General features: G+C 41.8%; 1 long non-coding RNA gene across 1 annotated transcript in view; it reads left to right on the forward strand.

Annotated features, from left to right (window-relative positions):
* The window catches only part of LOC131457154 (uncharacterized), a 30,108-nt gene extending 13,559 nt beyond the window's left edge, over positions 1-16,549 (forward strand). Inside the window, exon 3 of the long non-coding RNA XR_009239986.1 lies at positions 16,469-16,549. This is a non-coding gene — a long non-coding RNA (uncharacterized LOC131457154). The remainder of the gene's footprint in view (positions 1-16,468) is intronic.
* Positions 16,550-17,193: the final 644 nt, after the last annotated feature.

Raw genomic sequence — 17,193 nt, forward strand, 5'->3', positions numbered from 1 at the left:
GTGTGTGTTTCACGGAGCTCATTTAGTTTATTCCGGGGAATATTTCCAAACATGATTGACGCTAAAAAAAAACCTTTTCACAACAACTGTGGTCTGTAGTTACAGTGTGTGTGTGTGTGTGCGTGTGTGTGTATGTGAGAGAGAGAGCGAGTGTGTGTGGGGTGGACGAGAGGGCAACGCTGGGGGCCGAGCGAGGCCGCGACGTCCTGCAGGATTGAGAGAGAGTCGTAAATGTAAAATAGTGTGCTGAAGTGTGTGTGCGTGTACATGTGTGAGTGTGTGTGTACGTGTGTGTGTTGGTTCCGCACAGTGAGAGGTTATCCAAACAAACCACTAGAATGTCAAGTTACATGCCGACGATTCCTCTGTGTTTTATTGGCTGACTTCACTGAGTTACTCCTGGGTCACACACACATGCGCACGCACGCACGCACACACGCTCGCCTGCACACACACACAAACACAGTGGCTTGTATTTGTTACCTCTTTAGGATCTTTTTTTTTTTCCTGTCAAAAACACTGACCTCCTTAGGACCAGTCGTCGTCATGGAGACCAAAACCTGGTCCTAATGAGGCAGAACCTCGTTTCTGAGGAACATGGTTAAAGTTATAGGATTAAGATTTAAAGTTAGAGTTATGAAGAGTCCTGAGTAGAATAGTTGCACAAACCTCTGTGTGTGTGTGTGTCTGTGTGCTTGACCTTATAACAACCACAGAAGGAGTGAGCTTTTTTTTCTTTCCTTTTTCTGGACACATTGTTCTTGAAAACACTGGAGTTTTGGAGCAGAGACATGAAAACGACCTTCACTGATCAGGAAATAATAAAATAATCAATAACATGTTGATTTTTCTTTGATTTTTGCTTCATAATATCAAAAATTCAAGCTTCATTTTCCACCTGAAAAGTTTCCTCATGGTAAAAATATCGATTTTCGTAATTCTCTGAAGAGTAAAACACATCCCGTATCATAAATAATCAGCAAATAATTCAGCAATCGATAAATAATCTTAACAAAACCACAAATGTGATGCTCATAAATTGAGGCGGAGCTTGTTTGGGGTTATTTATTTTGTAGATAAATTTAAAGTCTTTTCTTCAAAGTCTAAAACTTTATTAACATGTCTTATTTTCTTATTGTTCCCATGAAGAACATGTTTGCAGGGACGCCACATGTTTGACTGCTGAGGAGAAAACGGCACATTCATATTGTGTTTACGTGTCTTACGTGACACTTGCACACACACACGCACACACACGTGGTGAAGAAATGATTGATTTCAGACGCTGCAGCCTTTTGTCTTTTACTCTGAGGCAACAACGTTGTTGTTTTGTAACGGCGACGTTTTTACGAGGACAGATTTACACAGCGAAGACTGTGGGGGGGGGGCGAGAGGAAACGTTTACGCGTCTTCACACATGCACGCACACACACACACATGTGCACGTCTGTGTGGGTGAGAGAGAGAGGCGTTCAGGGCCACGAGTTCAGCTCAGTGTGAAGTTATGGGAGAGTTAAAATGCAGAAGAGGCAAGGTCAGGCCACCGGGCCGACTCAGGGTCAGCCCTGTGTGTGTGTGTGTGTGAGAGGCTAACAATGTTTAAAGGTAAGTCTTGGGTTACAGCTGGCAGTGGGGGGCGGAGGCTATGGTGAGAAATTTAGGGTCGGGGAGAGGGAAAGAGGTGAGGTGAGTGTTAGGAAGGCAGGGAGGTAAAGTGTGGTTTACGGGACCGGACACACAGGGTATGGGGGGTTGACGGAGGGGGAGGAAGAGGGTGAGAAGTTATTGGGAGGAGAGAGTGAAGGAGTTGAGTTTCAGGTGAAAAGGTGAAGGTGGAAGCAAAGAGGAGAAGTTGGCGCTCCAGTTACATCGAGGTCAAAAGCTGCAGTTGCCGCGGTTACTGTTAGTTGGCAGCAGCAGCTCCGGATTTGTGGGAGGAGCAAACACTGGGCGTGGCTAAATCATCGATTACACCTTTGCTTCCGAAGGTCTATGGAATTAGTGTCAAAATGCTTTTCTGCACTGTGGTTTGTTTGTGGGCGGGCCTTAGAAGCAGCCTGCTGATTGGCTAATGAGTTTTGGATCGACAGCTCAATGGACTGGAAGCCGGAACTTGTCCCCCGAGTTTTCCCTGTCATCATCCGATAAAATAATTGTAAATATCTAACGTTTGTCAGATTATAAACGTTAGATATTTACAATTATTTTGTCGGATGCCGACGGGGAACGAGTTCCAGGTGGACAGCAACTCCAAGCCCGAGCTTCCAAGCTTCCTAAGGCCCGCCCACAAACAAAAAACCACGGCGCCCTCGTTTCGATTGGTATTTGATTCATCATTGTGATGGTGGTTTTATTCTCTGCACTTATCTGTGCGCGGGGAGCAAAGAGGGAATTGGGTGCCTTGCTCAGGGGCTCCCCAGCCATTCTGGAATTGAACCGGTGACCTTACAGTTACAAGCCCAATCCCTTTCTTCTTGACCGTGGGCCAATTATGACTGTGAGAAAAACGTTAATGTTTGTGAAGCTCTCCAGCATACAGTCGTGGTGATTTATTTTTACATGAAGTGCCACAAGGGGGAGCTGTGTCTTTACAATCTTTACAGTAACTCGAGAAATGAATCGGCAGATTAATCCGTGATGAAAAACCAACATCATTAATAATCCTATTATTTTAAGATTGTTCATCACAATGTTCTGTATCGTCACGTTTGTATTTTTGTTAGTTTTCTGAAGTTTTATGGATACGATCCGTATCAGATTGAAGGCTGCACCTGTTTATATAAAAGAATCTAAAATAAACGGTATTAAAGACATGTTTTTACAATCATCACAATCATTTCAGTCAGGATAATCCTGTCAATGACTTTTTTCTGAACAGCTGAATCTTTTGTTTTCTCCGTTCGTTGCTCATATTTTTTTAATATGGTAAAGTTTTTATTTTTGTCCCTTTTTTGTAGAAAAAAAAATAAATCCCTGGTTTGGTTTGTGAGGACGGAGCATGTTTCTTATCTGCAGCAGATCTGGTTTGAGTAACTGATCCGAGGGTTTAAAGACTTATCACACGTCAAAACACTGTACACCAATTTGTTTGACTACAAGGCCGGAATTTACAGCCTGAGAGGAACAGAAGCTCCTCCGTCACAGCGAACACATTCACACTCGTGTTTATCAGAAGGCTTTTGGTTTATCGCAGGACTTTTTTGCAGGAATCAGAGCAGCTTTTGTTTCTGAAGACCCTGTCGTGGCAAACACATGTGCGTCCTTGAAACTGCAAACAAAAGGGAAAATTAACGTCAACCAGAGGCCTCCACGTGGAGTAAAAAGCCTCGCTGTAACAGATCCACCCCCGTTTTCCTTGCGGCCCACATGGGTCTGGGTCACAGGCTGTTGCCAGGAGAACTCAGGCAGCCCATTTGCCCTTCTTCCCCCTAATCCAATTCCTCGAGCTCTTGCAAGGGGATCCCGGAACGTTCCCAGGCCAGATGGGATGAATAATCCCTCCAGTGTGTTCTGGACCAACTCTGGAGTCTCCTCACTGTTGGACTCACCGGCAAAAACCTCCACACGGACGTGTCCAGGAAGACTCATACCGCCCGGAGCGACTCATCTGGCTCACTTAAGCACAATGGAGCATCAGTTCTTCATTTATCTGCCTTTATTTTGAAAGCAGTGAGGGGAGGAATGGGAATTGAGGTGAGAGAGCAGAGGAATTAAATGGGGAAGGCTTTGGCCAGCTGGGAGTCGAATTAGGGATCTGCTGCTCGAGGAGTTTGGGGCCCATGTGGTACATTTACCATTTGACCGTTGGGTCAAACAGGAACAGTGAATCCTATCGATATTACGTAGCTCTATGCTGAATCTCTAAAGGTTAGCGCCGCCACCACCGCCGAAATACTTGACCCCAAACCTCATGATCACAGAGGATCAGGTATGAGTCTGAAGAAAAGTTACTATCATCCATCTTCTACTGCTTTATCTTCCACACCAGCAACTTCCAGCTCTTTTACTCTTGGTCAATTGTTGCTCAGGCAATTTAAATTCCCGATTCAGCTACGGCTTTAGTCATGAATCAGATTGGGGGATCTTGGTGTGTTTGCTGATATCCGCTAATACCAATATCGCACATCTCAAGAATAAAGTGGGGTGACAAATCAGCTCTGATCATTGTGGTTTGCAGGAGTGGGTCCAGGACTCGTTTGGGTCGTACGTAGTGCGATTCATTGATGGTGAATGTTAAAACCAGGTCTGAACGAGGTCTTAAGCACCAAATTATGGCAAAGAAGTTGTGCCACTGTTGATGAATTCCCAACGTAAAACAATCCAAATGATTTAGGCTTCGAATGCCAATCTGTCGCCAACCTCACCGTCTCCGCTACGGTCGTCCAGCGCGGACGAGCCTTTGAAACCACAAAATACTTGAACTTTTTCCCTCAAAAACCAAACGCGGCGATCTTTTAAAATCTTTCTCTTTTGTTTGTGGAGCGCGAGTGTCGCGTGCTTATCGTTTTCACGTCGAGGGCCAAAGTGAACATTACCCAACACTTCTGGAAGGTTTTTCTCCTGCTGCTCTGCGGCGGCTCTGGACACCTTGCAGTCGTTTCTTTCTTTCTCTGTTTACCCATCATTCTCTCTCTCTCTCGCTCTCTCTCTCTCCTTCTGTGTCTCTCCATCGTTGCTCTCCCTTACATCTGTTCCAGGGGGTTAAGTAGACTGTTGACATTTTTGTGGCCTTCGTCGTATAATGTTGGGACTATCAGATTTATACCGACACGGTTCACCGGCGTTACACTGACTACTCTTTTGTGTCTGCTCGTGTGTGTGTGTGTGCATATGTGTGCACGTGTGTGTGTGTGTGTTTTATGGATGTGACCTCGCTGAGAGTGAATGATGTTTGGAAGCAAACCGAGGAATTCCGGCTTCTGAAATTTCCATAATTCTGACTTTAGCCCCTTTTTTCTTGTCTCCTGTGTCGCCCTCAGAAACGCTGGGGTTGTTCGTTTTGGACGCGTTTTCAGCACACACACACGCGCAGTTGTGAGTGTACTAATACTGCAAACGCAGTGGTGGAGGCACGTACGCCTGCAGACGGACAGACACTTGGACGAACACGCTTGTTGTGTTCGCCTGTGCTCCAGATTCTCCCGAGTTCCTGATGACATTGTTATGATCATGCTGGAACAATTTAAACACACACACACACACACAGAGAGACCGGGGTCACGCAGGAGTGATTGTGCCTCGCGGAGCTCAGTCTGGACTCAAACACTTTGATATAAAAGGCTCCCCTACTGTTTGACCTCCTCAGCGAGCAAATGCACTCACGTACAAACGCTTTAGCAGCGAGAGAAAGAAACTGACAAGTTGGCACCAAAAAAAAAACCGCTGAGAGTTTATAAAATGTCTGAGACTAGATTTAAAAAGAAATTACTATGTATGACTACTTTAACTATAATCTAAAGATATAATATGGGACTTTGAGCGTTGTTCACTCCATTCTGGTTTTTAAATATTATTCTATTCTATTCTATATTTCTATGTTTAGTTTTTTTATATTCTATAATAAAGCTGCGGCTAACTGTCATTTTCTTCTACAACAACAAAGACGTTGATGGTTTTTTGGTTTATTTAAACGTTGATATCATGAAGTTGTCGGACGTCTCTGGAAAGCGTCCGGGGCAGTTCTGCTCGCCAGAGTCCAATCACCAGGATCATTAAGGTTTAGCAACAAGTGGATGTGGAAACAAAGACTCCCCTGTGTTTATTTTTCTGTCAGTTGAAACTGCTCTTACATGAACTGACTCTCGACATCGTCGTTAAATTCAAATTTAACGTCGAGGCTTGTTGGTAAAGACCCGTAGGAACGACTGTGATTCAAGCTGAGGCTGACGTTTGATGAACTTCCTGTTCCGTTGCTGTCGTTAGCATTTCCCCGGCATTTATTCGCAGACAAACAGCCTCGCTCGTAGAGAAGACTGACCCTTTGTGGAGTTCTGGGAAAGTTCTGGGAAACGATCACTGTTCACATAGTCTCGTCTAGTCAGAGTTGTTTTAATTCAGTGACAGCAGCTTTAATCTTTGACGAACCGTTTGTAAACCACTCATTCTCCCACAACTGACAAAATAAGACATTTGAACTTAGTGAATCAAAAATCCTCGGTTCAGATTTTCCTCAGTGACACAAAGTGACCACACGAGGCAGCAGTAGACCAGCAGCTCCTGTGTCCCCGCAAGCTAAAATCACTGATTTTCTCTATGGGGTTTGGTGTGGGAGAGTGAGTACTTTACAAACTTGAGTTTCCTGTTGGAAAAGTCTAACAGTGAGATAAAGACATGAACATGTTCTTAAGAGTCTCTTGTTATAATCACTTCGTCCTCACCTGAACTACATCTTTAGGTGGGACAGACTTGGTGGACCTTTGTCATCATTCTTTACTTCTCTGGTCCCTCTTTTTTTCATTTTAGTTTCTGTCTGGCTCTTTTCATTTCTCAGGCGAGTTGCCACCAGTGAAATTACATTTTTTAACAAAATATAACCTCCATAGTTTTTACGAAGCACTTCAAACGAATCATCGGGAGCAGCTGTCGTACAGTATCTCACTCAACATGCCTCACTGCGTCCAAACACAAACTCAAAACAACTGTATTGTTCTTTTTTTTATTAAGGCAACATATGCTGGTTCGATCACGAGCGGGCATTTGTAACACACGGCGTTATTGAATACGCCATCGTTTTTAATCATGTCTAAAGTTTCATTATGAAAGCAGGAGAAGAACAAGTCCTCATTCTCCACGGTTACATGGCCTCAGGTCTATTTTTCTCCTTTATTTTCCTTTCATCCATCCACTCTCTGCCCTCTGGAACACCTCGGCGCGTCTGTCCTCCATCTCCAGCCATGCATTTCTCTCTCCTTAACTATTCCAGTAATGTGGAAGTATTTATATGCTCTTCTCTCTCTCGCTCTCTCCCAGTCTGTGTCTGTCCTGTCCTACAATATTATTATGGTTGGCAACAGTAGCTCGGAGCCTGGCATGGACGGGAGACTCTGCACACGGAGTGTGTTTGGAAATACGAAAAAAAAAAAAAAGGAGACAAAAGGAAAGTGAATGAGGCAGAAAGATGAGTCGAGAAAGAGAGGAGAATCTAAATTGTGTCCACGCTAACCTCTCGGTGATGAATGAAATCAACAAACCTGTAAAAAGCCTCCTGGCTCGTGCAGAGATCGTTATGTAATGTTTCGTGTTGGCTTAAAAAAAGCCCTCGCTCTGCTTTCTCTCTTCACTTATCGAGTGCAGGAGCGGCGAAAGCGGCGTCTCTGCGAGCGATCCTCGCTCCTTATTTATTTACTGCCAGAATCGTGAAGCGCACATGTGTTTGGGATTACCATGTGACTCGTTCGCTTTGTCGTTACATAAAATCGAGCTGTGGCGGCGGCGCAAATACCAAAGCGAGACAGACTGTAATGATTTTAATGCTTTGTATAATTATTGTAATTTCAGATCTTTGTTTAATTTATGTGTCTTTTGTCGCCGACGGCTCTTTGCTGTGGTGTCAGCGCTTTGTTTTTTCCCCCAACAATAATCACAGCGTCAGTCAAACACCGTGGGATCTTTTCCACGGATGACGCTAACGTATTGTTTGTCATCTGTGTCACGTACGTTCTGTAAAGAAATAATAAAGAAAAGATTAATATAATTATAACTTTAAATGGCTTTTGGAGGGAGCGTCTTCACTGGTGATGTTTGATCCACACATCAAGGCCTCGTTCCCCGCTAGTTATGCACAATTAAGATGGAAGTCAGAAACCAAGCCAGGAACTCAAACACGAGCAAAAAACAAAAGAAAACAAACTGGAAAATGTCTTTTCAGGAGATGAACAAAGTCTGTAGGATTCAAATCCCACCAACCTCGCTCTATAATCAATCCAAAAAGCCACTAAATAACAGGCAAACTCCAGCTCCATCCCACCAAACTGAATTCCCAAAAAAACATCCAACAAAAATCCACGCAGAAATCCCACCATCTTGTCGATAAGATCTCGTCAAAGTCACTGCAGCTCAAACCAATCCAATCTTTTCAGGTCATTGTCAGAGTCTGTAGGATTCTAATATCCCACCAACCCCTCAGTAAAATTAAATCTGTCTCACACTATAATCAACCAAACAACCAAATTTAAACTCCTGTAAGAATCCCATCAAACAACGACTGAAATCCGTACAGATTCGTACTCTGGGAACCCACTAAAATTCCCCTAAATTCCTGAGACTGTAAACCATCCAAACTTCCAAGTCCAAACTAACTTAATCCCAACAATATATCGGCAAAACTGCAGCTTTAGGTGTCAAATCCAATCCAATCTTTTCAGGGGATCGTCAAAGTCTGTAGGATTCATACTGCGGGAATCCTCACAAAACTCCCAGGAAAATTCCACCAAACTCGTACTATAATTGTCCAAAAACCCACTAAACAGCCAAACTCCCACTAAATTCCACCAAATGAAACTCCGATCAAGAATCCCTTCAAGCTCTTAATAAAAAATCCATCCAAAATCCCTCTTTTCAGGTGGTTTCACCAAATTCTGTTGAATTCATGCTATGGGAACCCAATAAAATTCTCATGAAACTTGCACGGTAAACCAAACAAAATTAACGCCCATGAAAAATCCCAACATTATATCGGAAAAACCACTGAACTTCATGAAGATCTTGAGAAATCCAATCCCATATTTTTTCAGGCGATCACTGAACCATGTACGTTACATTTGCTTGGAACTGGGAATGTACGTCATTCCCAGTAAATTCCCTCTAAAATCCCTGTAAGTGTCAACCTCACTCTCGTGCTGCAGTAGAAACTGAGCAGCTGCTAGAGAAGGATTCATCATCTGGAGATCTTAAACCACCGTATTTCAGCAGCTTTTTTAACTTTCTGCACGCGACCTGAAACCCGAAATGTTTCCTGTGTTCGTGTGCGTTAAACGGACATCAGATGAGACCCACGTTGTCTTTGTTTGGACTGAAGAGAATCTGGAAAGAATGCCCCGGGAAGAGCAAAACAAAACAAGAACAATAATGATTAATTTTCCCCCCCTGAAAACGAGCAGTGACGTTCGGCAGCGATGTGAGAAAACCAGCGTTGGCGGTTCTGGCAGACGCTGCAGGCGAAAAACCGCGTCTTGTGTTTCCCACTTTTATCTGCGGCTCCTTCTCTTTTGTCGCCGTGACTTGAAAACAGATGCAGTGGAAGCTGCGGCCTCGACTCCTCGTGTCTGTACACGCTCAACCTGCGACACACACTCGTAAATCTCACTGCGTCACAGAGATGAAGACACAAACTGCTGCGACCATGACTCTCTATATATAATCTATACAATATCTTTTATGTCATAGTGTGTGTGTGTGTGTATACATATATATATATATTTGTATATATACTGTATATATATATGTATGTATGTATATGTATGTATGTGTATGTATATATATGTGTATGTATATATGTATATATATGTGTGTGTGTATATATATGTGTATATATGTGTATATATGTATATATATGTGTATATATGTATATATGTGTATATATGTGTATGTATGTATATATATGTGTATATATGTATGTGTATGTATATATGTGTATATATGTATGTGTATGTATATATGTATGTATGTGTATGTATATATGAATATATGTATGTGTGTGTGTATGTCTGTCTCAGTATATCTCCACATATATATATATACATATATATCTTCAGACTTTCTCTTTATATATTCAGACTTTCTTTATATATTCAGACTATATATGTGTGTACATATATACAGTATATTTTGTCTTTTTGAATCTCTCTCTATATTCACACACACTCTCTAAATCTCTCTTTGGTATCTTCATATATGCCGTCTTTTTATATCTCTTTACATATATGCTCTTGTCTTTATATATCTCTTTGTAAATCTATTGTTCTGCCTGTGTATCTCTTTATCTCTTCCTCTCTCTATATGTGTTTCTGTAAATCTCTACGTCTCTGTGTTTGAACGTATCTGTGTATAATCATGTTGTCGTCGACAGATGTCGGATAATTAAAACATGTTTCCTGCTAACGAACATGACTCTGCAGCTGTGATAGAGAGACACTGACGAGCACAGAGAGAGAGAGAGAATAATTACACATCAAAGAATCAAAGAAATTATGAAAAATATCATTTCATTTTTATCCCGTGTGAAACGCTGAGACACGGTGGACTTTCCAAACGTCTGTCTGCTTCTTATTTGTCTCTGTGTGTGTGTGTGTGTGTTTAAGTTTTTCATGTTTGACTTTGTTTCATTTCCCATAATTCCCGCCCTCCTTGTCTTTCTTAACCCTCTGGCTTAAGGCTGATCAGCCTCAGAACACACACACACACACACACACGTATTGGGGGGGCGTGGTCTTTGGTCCTGGTGTCTTCCAGAACGTCTTCATCACCTCGACTTGATGTTCTCGCTCCACATGAGGAGGAGGAGCAGAGAGTGTGAGAAATGACTCAGAGAAGACTTGGTGAAGAGGTCAAAGTTCAAACGCGTGTCTCATCACTTTCTTCCTTCCCTACTCTCCTTCTCATGTCTCCTTTACTCTTTTCCTCTCCCCTCTGTTGTCTCATCTTTCCTGTGTCCTTGCCCTCTGTCGTCTTCTGTTTTCCTGTCCCCTTTTCACCTCTGTATCCTCACCTACTATCCTCCGCATGTCCTTGCCTCCTCTCCTCTGGTTTTCTCGTCCTCGCCAACTTTCTTCTCTGTTTTCTTTGTCTCCTATCCTCTTATGTTTCCTTGTCTCCTCTCCTCCCTCATCTCCTTGTCTGCTTTCTTTCTTTCCGTTTCCTCTCCTCTTCATCCTTTCTTTTTTTCTATCCTTTTGTTTCCTTGTCTCCTCTCCACCTGTGTCCCCGTCTCCTCTCTTCACTTCCCATGTGTTCTTGTCTCCTCTCCACCTCTGTGTCCTTGTCTCCTCTCCTCTGTTGGACTCCTCTCTTCATTAACTCTCTTTAAAGACCGATAAAAATTGTGTTTCTCACAAAAATCTTCCGCTCTAAACAAACACAACACACACACACAAATGAAACCACATGTCAACACACACACACACAAAATGTTTTAAAACCAAATTAGTCGTATTTTCATGAGATTTTATTGGTGACAGGGTCACACAGCGCGTAAACACACACACACACACACACTGCTATGTGTGTGTGTGTGTTTTCACTGGTTCCAGATGAGGATTATTTGTGTTTGTTGTGGATTATCAGACACACAGACGACGGAAGAGAACAGAAGATCAATAAAACAAATAAAACAGAAGAGGTTCAAAAGAAGACGTGAAGCCAATAATAATAACAATAATAAAAACACACCATTGATTCATAATCACATTCAAATGTTGGAATCAGTGATCAATGTTTCCTCCGTAGCCTTCAACACATGCCTGGAAATATAAACTTAAAACACAGATATCTTTACGAAGAGAAAACCAGTGATTTAAACTCACGGGGACACGGAGCTGCTGGTCCACTGCTGCCTCGTGTGGTCACTTTGCGTCACGGACTTGAATCTGAACGTAGGTTTTTGAATAAAAAATAACACACGTGAACTCCGTGATGGAGGCAGCAGTGGATCAACAACTCCTTGTGTGCTGTGACGTTAAAATCACTGATTTTCTCCATGGGGTTTGGTGTGGGAGAGTGAGTGTTTGGACAAACTTCACTTTCTTGTTGTCTAACAGTTAGATAAAGACGTGAACGTGTGGCGTAGACGTCGTAGACTTGAACTGACGACATAGTGAAGCAACATAAATCAATATTGTTATTATTATTATTATTATCATTATTCCTCTTTCCCCCATTTAATTTGGGCTTCTCCTTCTCCTCCTCACATCCTCTCCTCGTTCTGCTTCACTTCACATCTGTGCAGATTTTCCCGAAACATGGAGAGAGATGAGATGGCACAACATGGAGTTAATGTGTGTGTGTGTGTGTGTGTGTGTGTGTGTGTGTGTGTGTGCGTGTATCTCTACGCTCTGTTTTCTGTGGTCAGACAGAAGGTTCTGGAAAAGTGGATCATACGCGGAATTTGATGGCTCATTATCTCTTTATGTCTCCAACAAGTCACGCACCAATGAGAAGGACTGTGTGTGTGTGTGAGTGTGATTTGAACCTAAAGTCCGGCCCATATGGACTTTTGGGATGGATTCCAATATAAGGAGGCACATTTTGACTCCACTTTATCATTGATTCAAGCTTAAAAACATATTTAAAGAAACCCGACAGTGATTCATAAAATGAACAATGCTTTTTTTTTGTTATTTAAATATATTTTACATTTCAATTTTTCATTAAAAATAACATGAAAACACAAATAAAAACAAATGTGTAGAATATTGAAACAACATCGACAAATCAGCATGGATCGTTCATGTTTTTAAAATGCTAATAAAGTTGTTGTTTTTTTGGAAATAGAAAATTAAATTGGAACAGACTGAAAAAAGAAAAGAAAAGTAATAAAAGTAAAAAAGAAAAGGAGAAACTCCTGGCCTGAGAGTCAAAGCTCAGAGTTTTGAGGTTCTTGTCATCACTTTGTGAAAAGCTTTGGAGCGTGAACACACACACACACACACACAGATCTGGAAAACTGCTTAGTTTGGACCAAAACCTCTGAAACTCAGATGAAATAAAGGAGAAAAGTTCAGACGTTAAAGACCAATCGTCTAATATATAAATATAAAGATATAAAGCTACCATTGCATACCAAACTCAGTCAACTCACTTTTAAGTCTAAAGTCGTGAAACTCCAAATTTAAATCAATCTGTATTCTAAGTGGGATTTAGGAATTTAGTTTGATATTTCACAGCTTAAACTACATTATTGCTGTTTAAAAAGGGCGTTTTTTACTAATTTCCAGAGATAAACATGTTATTTGATGATGAAACGTCTCATTCCCACTACAAGGACGTTGAGATTGAGCAAAAAGTCTGTTCTTCACTGTGTTTCTGTCAATTATAACAAGTTTTATGAGTAAAAGATCTGAAAGATTGGTCAAATTTAATCCAACTCAAACAAAAAAACCGAGCAGCAGCAGAATCATAATAACAATGAGGATTTAAGTGGGGAAGAATGGGTGAAACGGCCCTTTAAGTACTGAATAGAGTCATTTTAAAGGTACAAGCTGGATTATTTCGCTGATAATGAATATTAATTTAACCTGTGCCAAATTGAAGGACTTTAGGACTTGACTCCTGGGAGTTACTCGACCACTCTGTGCCTTTAATGATTCAGAGTTCTGCGCCTCAGGCGAAATCACGGGTGAAATTAAGACGCGGAGAAAGTCTGGAGTGAGAGCACGAGCGTCCCGAGACGTCCGTCAATCTGCGGCACAAGGTAAATTGTAAACAAGTTTAAGAGTTTAAAGACATTAGAGATACTTGGATGAATAAACAGCAACTGCCAATGATGGAAAAATACCCAAAAAACAGACGAGAGGGAAAGAATGTCAAGAGTCATGGTTATTTGAAGAATGTAGATGCCATTATAATAAAAAAAAAAAAAACAGGGAAGGAAAAATAGGACTAAAGTGCTTCAGTTACGGGAATCCAACCGACAACCCCCCCTGGATACGAGTGAGTGCTGACCAGCTAATTTGAGGATCCCTGACCACAGAGGAAAGAGTGTGTGTGTGTGTGTGTGTTTGCATGACTTCAAGTATTTGGCAGCAGCAGGAGAATAAATTTCTCCCCTCATCTTCTTCTTTTTGGACAGCGTGGCTGATGTGTGTGTGTGTGTGTGCACATGTGTGTGTGGGGGGGGGGGGGGGGGGGGAGGAGAGAGAGAAAGAGGACGCTGAAAACAAAAGAAAAATGTTCCTTGGCCGCGATCCCTTCTAAAAATAAGTGAACTGGTCAAAGATATCGAGGTATTATTCAAATATGTGGGGTGGTGTCTTCTCGTCTTACCGTGTGTGTGTGTGTGTGTGTGTGTGTGTGTGTGTGTGTGTGTGTGTGTGTGAGCGTGAGCCAATTCACACACTGCACTTACCGGAATCACGGCCGCTGGAAAAAAGACAGAGGAAAACACACAGAAGATGTCCTATCTTAATGAGGACGCTCGTCCACCGATAGTGTGATTATATGTGACACTTTCAGTGTGCGACATCTACGTCACATGTTCACGTCTCGCTGTTAGACTTTTTTCCAACTGTTTCCGACTGTTTCCGTTACAATCGGACACATGTCCTTTATTTATTTTACCCACACCATTCATTCACTCATCCATTCATCCGTCCTCACTTCCGTCTCCTGACTTCCAGTAATGTGTAACTATATATACCATTCTGTCTGTCTCTCTGTGTGTGTGTGTGGTGTGTGTGTGTGTGTGTGTGTGTGTGTGTGTGTGTGAGAGTCAGAATGATAAAGATTTTCAGCGCCGATGCCAATAAAAATATTAGCGCAGTAGAAAATTTCAGATTCCGATTTATCTGCTGAATAATCTTGGCAGTAATTCCTGACATGTTGTAATCAGATCTTTATGACACAGAGATGTAATTAAGGCCCGAGCACTCACACACTGGTGAGAGGAACTCACGGAATTCACGGAATTATTCTTATTTATTTACATTGAACGTTGGTGAAAATGGACAGAAATTGGTGAGAAATGTTATAAGACGAGAGAAATACTTCACAGTGATGTAATGTGGCTCAGTAGTGCCTCCTGAGGTGAAACCCGGTAGGACAAAGACAAAACTAAGTTGCTCGAAAAGTCTTGAAACTTGGTGGAAATCGTCCAATCACGGCTCTGCTCTCACCGCCTGGTGTGAGTGAGTGTCGTAATCCCGTCCCGTGTCCTCAGCATGACTCCGTCTTCATTCGTCTCATCTGTTTGTTGTTTCTGCCTGACCATAGAAATGACATCTCGCCATTTTTATAAAAAAGAAACAACAACAAAAAGACCCTGCGTACGAATGCGTGGCTGTGTTCAGAAACACAGACACGGGGAAAAATCTCCGCTGTCACCTGATCGCCCTTCGCTGCTGTCCTCATCCTTCCAGGCTCCACTTTGGAGAATTACCATCTGAGTGGAAAAGCTCCTCATAAGCTGAAAAACCGTCCACGCGCCAAAAAAAACCCCGAGCGCTGAGTCCAGAGAATTATTGAAGCTCGTCCTGTAATTTCTGGAATAACTGCTCGGCATTCTTCACCAGAACAGTTTGCATTCAATGTGAAGACACGTCTGTCCTCTGTCTGTCCTCTGTGGGGTCACACTGTGAGACGTCCTCCTGTGTCTCTGCCCTCAATTACTCACACGTTTTGAGTGTTTATTTCGTCATCGGGAAACGTCATTTAAGACATTTACGCGCCCCCGGGGAGTGCGCGTGTGAACTTTCTTCACGTAAACAGAAACTTTGTGGAATAAAATCTGGAATTTCAACATGTGAAGCAGTCAAAGTATGTCGGGATTAAGAGTTTTCCCCTAACGGAGGGTTTAATATTCACTCTGTTGACGTTGGCGTTTCCTGGCGGTGTCAGATATTCTCTGATAACTCTGAAAGTGATTTGGTTTTTAACCACGAGGTCATGGATCTTTACGAGGTCTGGTGTTTCTGCGAACGTTCGCTGACAATGAACAGGAGAAAAATGTGCGTTTGCGTCTTAGTTTCCGTCAGAATTCAGTCAAAACTATTTAAACTTTATTAAACAACTGAAATTATTGGTGCTGATTATTACATTATTACATCTACCTTCAACTTAGTGATATTGTATAACATCTCAGTTTCTTAAATTAGCCTAATATGTTGTGTAAACATACTGGCCTTTAAAGAGTAAAAATTCAAAAACAATATATATATATTATTAATATTTGATATGTGTATTTCAGGCTGAAGTAGCTTTAAAAGATTGACTCATTTAAAGTGGAAAAAAATATTAATATATAAAGTTTTTTACAGCAGTTTTTGTGAAGGTGACTTTTTCTGCCGCCAGGAACAAATTAGTAACTTTTTTGTTGAACATTTTTCAAGTTTCTATGGGATTTTCTCACCTTTCCCTACATTTTATTTTCTTCAAAATTTGAATCCTATCATCAGCATATTGGTTAATCATTTGGACAAAATTTGAATATGTGTTGAGTTTATTTGATATAACGTAATAATAAGGCCTCTCTTGCTCTGAATCAGAACATGATCATCTGATTTTGACTTTTAAAATGTGGAGTTTCCTCTTTATAAATCCCCTCACAATTCAAATTTAGAATTCAAATACACATTAGAGTCATTTATCTCTATTTTTTTACGTGAGATTCGGTAGAATTGGTGCCCCAGATATTCCAGGTCTTCTCTCGACATTAGGACTTCATTCTCCTAAAATCTAAAATGGAAAATAAATCTTGTGCACTTGTGTGTGTAGAGACCTGACCTGAATACTCGTCTGTGCTCTGTTTTTTTTTTTTTAGTAATTCACACGACGTGAATCTAAACTCTGAGTCCAGTCTGAAAACAGAAAAACTGCAGGTCAGTGGAAGTTCACCGTGGAAGTTCACCGTGGAACCACGACCAGAGGAGATCCTGAAACCACAGGTATGTGTGTGTGTCTGTGCAACATATAGCCACAGTGATGCATTCAAGGTCCTATAGGAGTGAATATCTCTGACCTGTTTGTCACAACTGTGGGACATTTGTTGAAGTCCCCCCCAACCCCCCCCCCCCCCCCCCCAACACACACACACCATTTGGTGAAGTGACACTGCTGTGAACACACACGTTTGTGTGTGTTTGTGTGTGAATCTGTGGTTTTTTCTATGAATAGTGAGTGAAATAGCAGAGCTGACCAAAGCTATGCAACACGCACAAACACACTCAAATAAGTGTTGTGTGTGTGTGTATGCGCGTGGTATTCTGTATGTTGTGGGGACTTAAATCTGTTTACACAAAAATAACTGGACATATTGAGGTCAGAGGTCACTTGGCATGTGAGACTAACGTGTCTCATGTGAGACTAACGTGTCCACGCGAGACTCATGTGTCCACGAGAGACTAACTTGTCTGTGAGATTTGTAGACAGGAAACAGGAAATGACAACTATTAGCATGTCGCCCTGAGGATCGATATCAAATCTCCTTGAAAAATCTATTTTATTTTATTCTAACCTGGTCCTAAACAACAAAATCAATCCAAACTT

Source organism: Solea solea, chromosome 3 (genome assembly GCF_958295425.1).
Source record: "Solea solea chromosome 3, fSolSol10.1, whole genome shotgun sequence".
NCBI classification, from domain to species: Eukaryota; Metazoa; Chordata; class Actinopteri; order Pleuronectiformes; family Soleidae; genus Solea; species Solea solea.